This window comes from Ornithodoros turicata, chromosome 8, assembly GCF_037126465.1.
Source record: "Ornithodoros turicata isolate Travis chromosome 8, ASM3712646v1, whole genome shotgun sequence".
Taxonomy (NCBI): domain Eukaryota; kingdom Metazoa; phylum Arthropoda; class Arachnida; order Ixodida; family Argasidae; genus Ornithodoros; species Ornithodoros turicata.
The window spans coordinates 7,097,377-7,110,349 of NC_088208.1; the positions used below are offsets into that span (position 1 = coordinate 7,097,377).

General features: G+C 45.8%; 1 long non-coding RNA gene across 1 annotated transcript; it reads right to left on the reverse strand.

The window, feature by feature from the left end:
* Positions 1–621, reverse strand: LOC135366072 (uncharacterized). The gene is made up of 4 exons (XR_010414079.1): positions 564–621; positions 395–430; positions 248–338; positions 1–38 (listed from the first exon to the last, which is right to left on the reverse strand). It is a non-coding gene; the product is annotated as an uncharacterized LOC135366072 (long non-coding RNA).
* Positions 622–12,973: the final 12,352 nt, after the last annotated feature.

A 12,973-nucleotide genomic window follows, 5' to 3' on the forward strand; every position in this document is an offset into this window, starting at 1 on the left:
CATAATTCACATTCATCCGCTACGACGTTTCCACACATCTGTAAAAGAGTCAACAAGGTGCGACACATTGTACTTCCCTGCAAATTCTTTATTAAAATCACTCAGCATTTTTTTACATTCAATCGCACAACGCTTATGCTGCCGTGGAGCACATGACGAAGTTGCACGGGTGAAGCGTATGCCCCATCTGTTTCGCAGTAAACATAAGTCACTGAAGAGCTCTGAAACGCACTTTAGCGTAACTTACCTGATGTCTTTCAACATTTCTGTGACCTTCCCACGTCGTGAGTGTGCTGTCCCAACCGCGTTGTTCACCGCAATGAATACGTCGAAAGTATCTGAAATTCATAGATTAGACATAGTAACGGGGCCACTGACGATGTTGCATCCTCACCTTGAAAAGTGCTGGTAGGGTCACGAGTACACTTAGCTGAAAGATAAAGCATAAAGTAATAGGAATCAAAAGGGTAATAATCACACTGCTAGCATAAAGTAATAGAACCCACACGCTAGGAATGATACCAAACAAAAGTTGCACGAATCGTACGAACTACAGAACTAACCTTTAATTTAAGAAATCGCAAGGCTTCTGGACCTATCTTCCAGGGTGCACACATAAAAGCACCCCCAGGCAACGCTAGTAGGGCATAAAAACACATTCACGGCAGTCCAGGGCACCAGAGTAACGACGGAACGCGAGACAACGGGAGCCAGAAAAAGGCGTGCGAACGCAAGGAAGTTTGCAAGCGAAATGGACGCCGCCCGCAGTGCAGAAACGGCAGGAAGGCAAGGCCACCTGCAAGGCCATGGCCCAGGCGCTCCTCGGAATGTAGCAAGGGAACGGAAAGTCGCGCGAAGACGGGACCAACGCTATCGGAAAGAGGACGTTTTCCTCTTCAAAAACACATCTCAATCACCTTCCTACACCAGCAAGAACCCGATATCGAAAAAAATGCCCCGGGCCCATGTATCAGAGAACCGCCGTTGCCACGGTGTTCTAACCAGGGTGTCGAACCGAACCCGAACCCGAACCGAAAACCGTACCCGAACCGTTATTTTTGCCGAAACCGAACCCGAACCCGAACCGAAATTTTCATGACACTGTTGAACCCGAACCGGAGCAGAACCGTAAAAAAAAAAATAGCCGTAACCGGTTCGCAACAAAACGGTTCGGACATAAAAGAAGTCAGCATAAGAGTTCCGCTCTATCCCCGAACGAAGACACATTGGTATCATCATCACGCGCCTATATCATGGATTTCAGAAATTTTCACCTAGAAGTGAGACGACGACGTATAGTAAGTATACTTTCAGTGTCTTTTCAACATGTTGAAGCGCAGTTGTCCTTGTGAGCGCCGCGGCATCGCTTCAGAGACGATGTGCCACGCGGACGAATGAAACAGGAATAGAGTAGGCCAGTTATGTAGCTCTACAGGACGAATATGCGATCAAATAAGCGCCCAAGATTTCCCTTTACACGTGTGTAGTACAAATTAAACAAGTCACAAACATGAGAAGTGGAAAAGGAGCGTACGCAGAACGGTTTGATTGGTCGTGGCTTGAAAAGTAAATGTGGTTCTGCTTATTGGTAGTGCAGTTGTGTCGTGACATATTGCTTTTGTGTTGTGGATTAACTAGTACACTGCTGTGAGCTCGGACAGAGTAAGGCTGGCAGGCTTAATTTCGACATGCTTCAGTACGGTTTCAGATCGATTCACTTTGCGAAGGCAGTGTGTCGGATAGTACTGTCGTCTATGTTACGCTGTCCATCTTATTAGGCTTCCTTTAAGTGTGTCTCGCTGGCACTGTGCGTGTGAAGAAAGAGATTTTGGGAACAGAAAGTAGCAGGACTGCACCGCTTCAGCAGCGTGGACTCTATTTGCAATAAGTGTTCATTCATTCCTCATTTCTCCCGCTCACCGCTAGAGACGTCAATGCAGACAACAGCAGTAAGCTATTAGCCATGCATTTCCTGATAAAAACAGTTTTATGGAACATATAAAACGGAAGCGTTGAACCGGTTTGCGAACCGGTTCGATTCTTGGCGTGGCCGAACCGGAACCGAACCGGAACGAAATCAAAACAACCCGAACCCGAACCGAACCCGTATTTTTTGCGGTTCAACACCTCTAACTCGAGAACCGAGAGGGATAGAAAGATGTGGCAAGTTTCTACGCGTTGCCCATGTCGAGTGCGTGTGCCCATTAAAAGGAAGTCGGATCCGCCGTGGGCTTCAAACCTGAAGACAGGGACAAAAGTCGGTGAACGGTGGTCGGTGTCAGGAATTTCGAGAATGACGTCTTAACCACTGGAAATCGACGGCTGGTCTCAATCGGAAAGCTGTAGAGCAGGGAACAGAGCACGCGCACACAAAATTTCGACTAAATCGGACATCGGGTAAGCGACTTACGACACCGAAAAGTGGGAAGCGTTTCAGGGTGGCTCTAGCCAGCCTCGCAGCTCGTCATGCTCTTAAAGGAGTACAGAAGGCCATCCAAAAAAAATTCAGATTAAGACATCTGATGAAAGTGTGTGTCATTATACCGAATAGCGCGAAAGGTTTTGATGTGTGCAATTTGTTTCCCAGAAAAAAACTCACATAAACATAGCTCCGCGCCTTCACCCTTAACTCGCCACTCCAGCTATAACGAGGATGAGGAGGTATGATGGCATGTCACCGATGACGGCATAAGGAGACTCGTTCTGGTTTGCCGGTCAGTGGGGGTCAGCGCCTTGTCCCTTTGCCGCCGTAAACCTGTTTTGCCAGTTTTCCCGGAGAATTGGGAAGAGAAGGACCGGCCGAAGCATTACCGAGCAAGGAGAAAGGCTTTATCAGAACCCCGAACAGCCGAGTAGCAGACGACAGCGGAGTAGCACACAACATTTCTCTAGGCCAATCAGCGAGCGTTCTCCTTATAGCGTCAGCGCGAGGTTCCAGGCAGATCACAGGCTGGTACTGCTCTTCACCACCGTTGCGCACGGTCACTTTTTGCGGCGTATTTTAAATTTAATTTCTGCGGTAATTATGACTCCGTGGTGTACATTACTTCGCATGGTGCATCTTACTGGCCTACTTAACAGTTTTATAGGAAGAAAACTGGGTGTTAAAAATGACTTCTTAAGCCGATATCGGGAGAACGGAACATCGCGCGCCTGCGGGACAAATGCTGTTGGAAAGAGCACATTGAGACCTTCATAACGAAAGCAAACATGACCATGTGGCAGCAACGGGAAGGCTTTTTCGGGGGGGGGGGGGGGGGGAAGCTGCTGGTCCCATGTATTGGGAGGAGTGTGAACGCGGAATCCTCTAACTCGAGAACTGCTAAATTTAGAGAGACGCGGTGAATTTTATCACGTGCTCCGCGTCGAGAACAGTAGATTCTCCAAGTATGAACCCTGTCCGAGGCGAACTTCTTTCCAACAAGGACCCTGAAGTTCGAAAAAACGAATTTTACTAACACGTCTCCGTCTACGAGTTCGAAACCACTACAGATCAGTTCCTGTGTGATTTGCGCGATCACAGAGCTATTCCAGGCCCGTTCGGACCTGAATTTTGGTCTCGATCCGACAATCCGGGCGGGATTTACAAGACTTTGAAGGTGTCGGAAGCACCGACGGTTGCCTAGAATGTTCAAATATCTGGACAACCGCCAGGATTTCTCACAAGCCGCAAGGTGCACGCGTAGGGGGATGGAAGGGGAATTCGTCACAAGAAACAACATCCCGATATCGCCGCTGCAGGCCAAGATATTAGACACGGGAACCCATCGCGAAACACCGCGATGTCGCTCTGATGGGGTGAAACCATCACTGGATGGCTAAAAGACGCCGCGGTATCAACCGCCACCTCAAGTGGCATGTGCAGTGCTCAGTTGGAATATCTATGCGTATCTGATCTCGTCTGACCGGTGATGTCACTACGGTGCCGTAAGGGACCTGGGCACATTCTTCTTATTTGTCCATGCTACCAACCTTCCCGAACCGCGCTCTCTGAGATCCTTAGTCAGTTGGAATTTCACCCTTTCTCTCTATCAAAATTGCTTGGCCCCTGTTGAAATCCAGCCCATCAACACTCTGCGATGAGAGCTTTTTTGGCCTTTTTAGACACGTTAGGACTTCGATCCTTATGGTGAAGGGGCACATTTCATCGCCCCTTATGCCAGTGGGCTCGGGTATCCACTCTAGCGACGAAACTCCCATTATTAACCTTAGAAATAAAGTTGTTGTTTTATTGATACTCTAGGGCAATTTCTTCAATTGGTTTCGCATTCTTTGAACTGGTGCAGTGTGTACAAAACATGTTGGATTACATTAAATCAAGTGGAAATCAGCGTTTAGCATTTATATCCATTAAGCCAATTCATTGAATTGCTTCTTTATTCCGTGGGTACGGTCTGCGCCACACAATATAGTGGAACATGATGTCGCGAAGATATAGCTTCTCTTCAAAAACCCTGATTCTGTCAGTGAGGAACTTGTACCTGACGGCCACATAATGAACGAATTGACTGTCTGATTTGTCTTTGGATCTCGTTGGCATTGTGGCGACAATTCAATGATGTTATGTCTTCTCCTTCCGGCAGGGAAGCACATCTGGAGATGTAGTTTTGTGTGTTCCGTTCTACATGGAGATATTGCAAGAGATATCGAGGTCTTCTCGGCCTTCCCAACTACCTTTATTGGCACTACAGTAAAAGGAAACAGAAGCTAGATACAGTGGTACATCTGCCAAGCTCAGACCATGTCGGGAGTTTCTTTGTAAATTCAGATGAATAATTTTTGTTTGTTGCCACTTCGGTAACACGGATAAAAATTAGTGTCACTGTTTTAGTTTCTTGCTGCACGCTGTTGAACGTTATCATACGGATACAAAAATATAATGAGCATCGAAAGAATGTTTGTATTCTACTTCTAAATCAACATCCGATCGGGACGCAATTTCGAAGTCCCAGTGATATCATTAAAATACATCCTGGCTAGACAACGCTAGGATGTTTTGAATGACGTCTTATTTACATCATTGGGACATTTCTTGCGGATCAGGACTTCGGGATCTTTTCAGGACGTCCATGGGACATCGGTGGTTTACTGGGAATAGTAATTAAAAGCAATAACAATAATACACTGGCCAGAGTAGACTGGCAAGGAAATCTATGGGACAACAAAGTTATTAATGAAACAAATGGGAAAGTAAATGCCTGCGGAAGGTTAGGGGATCTGCGATGTCAACAATGTTCTGTGGGAGTGAGTTCCTCTCGGTTTCGGCAAGAGGTATGAAAGAGTGTCTGGGGGACTCGGTGCGAGAAATAGTACGTGATACTTTCTGACTGTCATCGGTGCGATGACAAATATACCGGGCCCGAAGGATATATAGCTGACTCAGGGATGTAGTGTAGAAGAATTTATGGAATAGGCAGATCCGAAGGTACTTCCTTCTTAACGTCAAAGTGGGAAGACCTAGTTTAAGTTTCATTAAGGACACACTTGATGGATTACATCATCTGGCGGGGAAGACGCGTGACCTCTCCGTGTCCAGCCATCCTATCTGCGGCGCAGTAATATTGTGAGAGCTGCCGGAATTCGAATACTTTTGAATACCTCACGGTGTGTGTGTGTGTGTGTGTGTGTGTGTGTGTGTGTGTGTGTGTGTGTGTGTGTGTGTGTGTGTGTGTGTGTGTGTGTGTGTGTGTGTGTGTGTGTGTGTGTGTGTGTGTGTGTGTGTGTGTGCGTGTGTGTGTGTGCGTGTGTGCGTGCGTGCGCGCGTGCGCGCGCGCGCGCGCTTATTCGATGATATTCGGCTCCAAACATGTGAGCCTTTCCAACCAGCATAACATATCGCGAGAGAAGGGTCCCTATCTGTCTTGTGTGTGGTAGACTGTACTATAGTGGGATGAACTGCATTGCGAGTTAGTCAACATGTTCCATGCTGCCTGCTTTGTGTGCATCTCCCCTCTTCTACGTTTACGTGGTGAAGTTACTGTAATTTTTTTTAGAAACCTCACATATTACCATCTGTTACTGAACGTAACTCTCCGTTCGGAGTACATTTATTGAAACCTGCACTGCACAGGGTTATACTGTTGACTATGATCACACAAAATTTGTAGACTTTAGTGAATTGTAAACAGTGTAAAGCGGACTTCACCTGACGCTCGTACGTAAAGAGGTGAAGCCGACTTGCAGACAGGAACCGCACACCAAGAGAAGAATGGCAGTATCGTAAAGTGGGCTTCACCTAACTCTAGCATGTAATGAGGCGAAGCCCACTTGCAGAATGGCGTTAAAGGGACGGTCTCGTACAGCCGGGGCGATTACGAAACTTAGCCAAAACTAGTTTCACTAGTACTGTACACATACAACCGTCAAAGTTTCATTCAGAATAACCAAGTCATTTTCGACGAATTTGTCGAAACGTGCCGTAAGAGCAGACGACGAAAGCTACGCTTCTCTCATGCATACTTAACGTATGACGACGGCCTGCGGGTGCGTCGTCATTGTCATGGTAATTGTAACTTGCAGAAGCACCTTGGGTTGGGTCCCTTTGCGCTCGAAATGGGGACACTCTAGCATATACCTCCGCGAGCGGAAAATGTAGTCCGAGCATTGACTCGGATACGTGGAAGCCAAGTCACGTGTTTTCTTTCCGCGAGTATTTAATGCGGATTTTAAATAAACACGCACTCCTTCTCAATGTACGTCGTCAGCGACACACCAACACTTCATTTCAAAGCATGATCAGTGTACAACGGGGAGTGTAATGGAAGCGCGCGTAATATATTTTTGGTCGGAGCTGTAATGCGACCGCGCGCGCCGATGGCCAGCGACTTCAGATTTGGGATTGTGGATTGGGTTGTTCTGCGACTTTTAACTTGTCTCTGAGGATTAACCTAGTTGTTCTAAACCACCATTCTTGCCACTACTTATAATGTGCGTTTTTCACCTGAGAACTGAAAGAAATGTACGAGAGTTGCAGCGGTGCCCAGTAACTTCTGAAAGTCGCCTGCTCACGCCGATGCACTAGCGCGCGCAAAAGCAGACGATTTCTGTATCCTATCACGGACTCACCCGCAGGGCGACGTGACCGTTCTTATTGTTGCCAACACAGATCGTGGCATGCTCTGCAGTCTTTATCAATTTAATCCGGTTATTTAATAACTGTTTTGTCGAGTAAATCAACAGTATTCCATTTTCAACAAAGGGCAATCGAATGGTACACTTTGTGAAAGAGGCAGGGGGTACGAGACCGTCCCTTTAACGATACCTCGCTTCAATACTATTCGAAAAATGTTCGAAAATATTTGGAATACTGAAAATCAGTTGCGAATAGCATTCGAATAACATCGTATCTTCGTTTCATATTGGAAATTTCGAATATCCGCACAGCTCTACTAATAAGGATCTACCGAGTGTTCTGGCCGATCTTCAGGCTCTGCACGTGTCGTCCAGCACACCGGATAAGAGGGTGGTATCTTTAATGGGGGCAGGAGCATGTCCTCCTCTCCGCGCATCTTTGCGACTGATTTGGCGCGCCGTTGAATACCCGAAATTCTGAAGCCTCAATTTCGGGACTTTTTGGAGGGGCAGTTCCATTTGCAATATCGAGCGGATTTCTTGGTGCATCTGACCGAGTTCGCTACGGGCTCACTAATTCTGTAAAAAATAAAAAACGGTATGTTGACTTGGAAAATTTTGAAGTTCAATTAAAGAAATTCAATTTCTTTTAATTAAAATCAAATGAAAATATTTTTTGCAAGGTGGCAAATTTAGTTGCCACACAAATGCCGTTTACCCCGCATTTTTCCGTCACCCCGTTTTTCTATAAAGTCCCAATGACACGTTTGTGAAACACCCTGCATGCTACACCATCCCTTTCGACGTTTACATGCCGTTCGGTGCCATTTAACATTTGACCTGTTTGTGTATACAGGGTGTGTTTCACCTAAAAAGAGTTACAAAAAATAGGGTTGTTGTGCGACTTTCGGCAGCTACCCTCTGGAAACCGTTGCCGCCATTTAGGAAGGCTGTCGACAATTTTTAATTCAGGGAATTTTTTTTAAATAGAACTTTGAAAATTGCCAAGCGAACCTCACTTTTGTTTACAGAAATATGAGGTCCTCCACGGGCAACCGCAGACCAACAAAAACTATGCATAGTATAGCAACAGAAATAGTCGAGAAAAAAATTAGCAGAGGAGCTGCTTTGGCGCCGCCTGCTTGATTGTCGCAAAAAAGCGCGCGTGGAAGGTGCGGCAAGAGAAGGAAGTGTTCCCGCGTCTCTTCTTTTATATTCCTTTCCCCGGCTTTGACCTTGATGCTGGTGACGACCATCTTATCACAAAGATGGGTAGAAATCCAGCGAACCGGTAGAATGTAGGAAGGGAGTTGCCTCAGGACAGAAGCCGCCGATATTTCGAACAGAGACTGTAAGAGACTGTTCGAAATATCGGCGGCTTCTGTCCTGAGGCAACTCCCTTCCTATCTTATCACAAAGTTTTCTTCTGTTTTTTTTTTCTTTTCTTCTTCTCTTTTTCTATTTCTGCATGTTGCTATACTGTGCATAGTTCTGGCTGGCTGTCAATTGTGTGCTCGTCCGCCTGGTTGGCACACGGAGGTCACGGAAGATAATGATCCCTAGAACGGCGTTCGACAGCCAGATAGCCGATCCAAAGAGCGCATTGGTGCACTGCTCGGCGCAAGAAATATGTAAACCGAAACCGCTTAACGCGAAAAAAATCACGAAGTGTCGACGCCTTTTTTTTTCCTTCGTCTTGGAATAGTTTTTGCTGAAGCTCCCGATACGTAAAGAGTGGTTTTGAAAGCGTGCGAAGTAAAATTGAAAAGTTGGGATGTTTATTTACTTAGTGAGTGTATGCAAACCGCTCACTACTCAGTTCATGATCGATGTCCCAAGGATCTTTAGCAAAAAGAAAGTTATTCGATGGCGCCACCTGTTCACGAATTATTCAGCCGGGGGACCTTCGTGATACACCTGGTATATATTTGTGTGTATAGTATACAGGGTGTCCGAGAAAACGTGTCATTGAATTCTAATAAAAAACGACACCACCTAGAATCATGCCGTCAACAGCAGTTGTTCTTACTAGGTCTTTGCCACCTGCTGATGTGAATGTCATGTAACGTAAGTTTAATTATGTAAGATTTTGCGAACTGAACTCGGAAATTTGCCAAGTAAAGGTCTCTTTTTTAGTCCACCAGTGCGAAGAGCGTACGGAATTTACTCAAATTCGTGATAATTGACAGGGATATTGAGGAGCTATCCCACCGGACAAAAAAAAAAAAAATAACCGAACATCATGCTTTATGGGGCACCCAGAGTATAGCGCGCGACGAAAGTAGGTTGGAAACCACAACTCACACCGGGATAGTAGAAAGAGATAACACAGGCATGGCTTATCGCATCCGACTTCCGCTGGGATCAGGCCTTCGTTCTCCCAATTTCAGGGACTGTCACTTTTGCTACTATCACTCTGTAGGCTCTTTGCAACCTCCTTTCGTCGGACTGACAGCCTGCGCTCGGGTGCGTTCCCGAAAAAAAAAACCCTCGAGTAGGTTGTAGTCACGTGACCAGATTGTACCACGTGTTCGAGTGAGTAACTCAGTCCTGAGTAGCTTTTGGAACGATGCAGTTGGCCGAGACGCCCGGCTTACAAGCGCGATTGCGACTGGCAAACGAGTGTCCAGCAGCGAAGAACGACGGAAAGGGTCAAATATCTGCTGGCATACTGCGTTGCTGGGAATAAAAATAAAGGGTTGCAAGAAAAGGACTTGTCTTGTTTGGAATTGTCCCTGTAGTTTACAGCCGACATGACAACGACAATGGATATAACGAGGCGACTCTTCGTATACATTTCTGCTCCAGGTAGACCAATCTTCCACTTCCACTGGAATCACTATCAGGATGAAGCACTTTCCATGCAAAGTTGCACTCCGATCGAGAAAAAAAAAACACAAAAAAAAGACGTGCGTTTATTCTGATCACGAAGTTGATTGCGTGTCGCATATGACCTAGCTCACCGGTTTTCGTACAAGCTAGCAGGTTATTGCAGAATACATTCAGCTGCTGGCTTTTTTTTTTCTTTTTTTGCGGCAATACTGCATCAATCAGCGGCTCAGCTTTGAGCTTTTCGGATAAAACCGTATGCATGTCATCAAGGTGCGCCAAGCTGAAACTGTATCACTGCACTCGTGTTATACTGCCAATTGTGACAATATTCTAGCGATTCTTGCCTCTAATGGTCCAAGCAAGTATATTTACCCGTGGTTGCCACTCTTTTCGTCCAGCTTAACAATTTATTGGTATTTCTTTTTTATTTTTAATTAATTCACTTGTTTTTTACCTGGGTGGCAGGCACGACATAGCCTTTTTCTCGAAGCACAACAGTGGTCCTATGCGTACATAAGTCGGATATAGGTAAATGCAATAAACCGTGATATGCCAACACATAGTGAGCATAACATACTGCAGCCATCAAGTTTGTTGCACTGCACTCTAATCCTATAGTTCTCTGCACAAGTCTATCAAGTATTTCACTGCAGTGGCCAGTAATATCTTATATATGGTGTCCCAGAAAACGTGTCATTGAAGTATAATAGAAAAACTACGCCACATAGAAACATGCGATCAACGGCAGTTGTTCTTATTAGGTTTTTGCCGCCTCCTACACTCTTAAAAAAGAACTTCACCGCGGGGCGTACGGCCTCTTTGTGAGGGAGGCGTACGCCTTTTTTGTGACACTTATGATGTTCATAAATGTCAAAAAAAAGGCGTACACTTCCCGTTTTCAACAAATCAAGGCAGATAACGATATCATTCGACATGATGGTTGGCTTGGAGCGTGCTATGCGGTGAAGTTCATTTTTAAGAGTGTAATGTGAATGTCATGTGCCCCAAGTTTAATTATGTAAATATTTGCGAACTGAACTCGGAAATTCGCCAAGTAAATGTCACTTTTTTACCCCACCAATATGAAGAGCGTGCCGAATTCAGTCAAATTCATGATAATTGACAATGATATTCACGAGCTATCCGATCGGAAAAAATAGCCGAATATCATGCTTTTCGGAGCACCGGACCAGAGCGCGCGATGACTTTTTGAGCGCAATCGCTCTCAGTCCGACGAAAGGAGGTTCCAAAGCCAGCCCACAGAGTGATAGTAGAAAAAGTTGCAGTTCCTAAAATTGGGAGAGGGAAGGCATTATCCCAGCGCAAGTCGGACACGATAAGCCGTGTCTGTGTTATCGCTTTTTGTGATGCCGAAGTGGGCTGGGTTTCCAACCTCCTTTCGTCGGACTGACAAAGATTGCGCTGAAAAATTCATCATGCGCTATTCTGTGCGACCTCAGTAGAGCATGATGTTCGGCAATTTTTTCGGATGGGATAGCTCCTGGATATCCCTGTCAATTATCATTAATTTGAGTAAATGACACTCTTAAAAATGAACTTCACCGCATAGCACGCTCCTAGCCAACCATAATAAATGATATCGAATCGAATGATATCGAATGATCTCGAATGACATCGTTATCTGCCCTGATTTGGTGAAAACGGGAGGCGTACGCCTTTTCTGTGAGAATTATGAACAGCATAAGTGTCACAGAAAAGGCATCTGGTCTACTGTGTCAGCACGAAGACCACAGAGACTGAGAGCCAATACCACTCAACGAGGCTTGAACTTATGGCTATTGTCTGGTCCGTGGATCGTCTGAGATTCCTGGTACTCGGAATTCATTTTACCGTGGTTAGAGACTGCCAAGCGCTTGTCTACTTGAACGCTCAGTGTACACAGAGACCCCAGATTGCTCGTTGGTACGACCTCATTCAAGAGTTTGACTTCACCATCAGACACCGATCTGGCACCCAAATGCTTCATGTAGACTCCTTGAGTTGAGAGCCTTTGGAGTCCCCAAGCGACACCATGGACAATCTTCTGGAAGAACGATTCATGATATGTCTGACCTGCAGTCTGGAGGACCAAGTGTTAGCTATGCAAAGAGGTGACGAGGACTTACGACAAGTGATCGCGATACTGGAAAAACAACAGGAAATCCGTACACCGGAAGAAGAGAACAGGGTAAAAGACTACGTTCTCAAAGAGGGTAGACTAATGAGGATCATTCTGTCGGACAACCGGAGACAAACGAAGTTCGTATTACCGAAGTCTATGCGGAAAGCGATCGTGGTGCGTTGCCATGATCTTTTGGGACATTTTTCAGTGGACCGAACTGTTGCAAAAATTCAAGAGACATTTTGGTTTCCCCGCATGCGCAGCTACGTGCGTAAGCACATTTCTCAGTGTTTCGAGTGTATTTTCAACAAGGTTCCTGGTGGGAAAAAAGAAGGGCTACTTAATCCCATTCCTCCTGGTAAACGGCCCTTTGAGATTGTGCATTTAGATCATATGGGTCCATTTATCCCAAGTAAGAGACGAAGCCAGCATCTTCTGGTTATTGTTGACAATTTCACGAAGTTTGTACGACTTTTTGCAACGAGAGACACGTCATCCAGGCATGTGCTGCGAGCTTTGGAAGAATTTATTCTTGAAAGAGGACTGCCCTCGATCATTATTACGGACAAAGGAAGCTGTTTCACATCGAAGGCGTTTGAAGAATTCTGCGTCACAAGGGCCATACGACATGTCCTAAACTCTTCGCGTCATCCTCAAGCCGTGGTCTACTACGTCTTCCGTACGACGATGACAGTTCAGAAGAGAGTCCACACGAGGAGCCTCTTGCAATAAGACGCCCGCGTAGGATGACAGCAGTTCCTGCACGACTGAAGGACTACATTTTATGAAGTAATGTTTCTTTTTGGGTGGGCCTAGAGGTTTGTTCTTGTTTTGTGTGCTCTTAACGAGGACGTTAAGAATTCAGGACGGCCGAGTGTAGAAGACAAAGAAGACAGGCTACAGGCGCATTGATGAACGCACAAGGAAAAGAAGAGAACGACGAGCTGA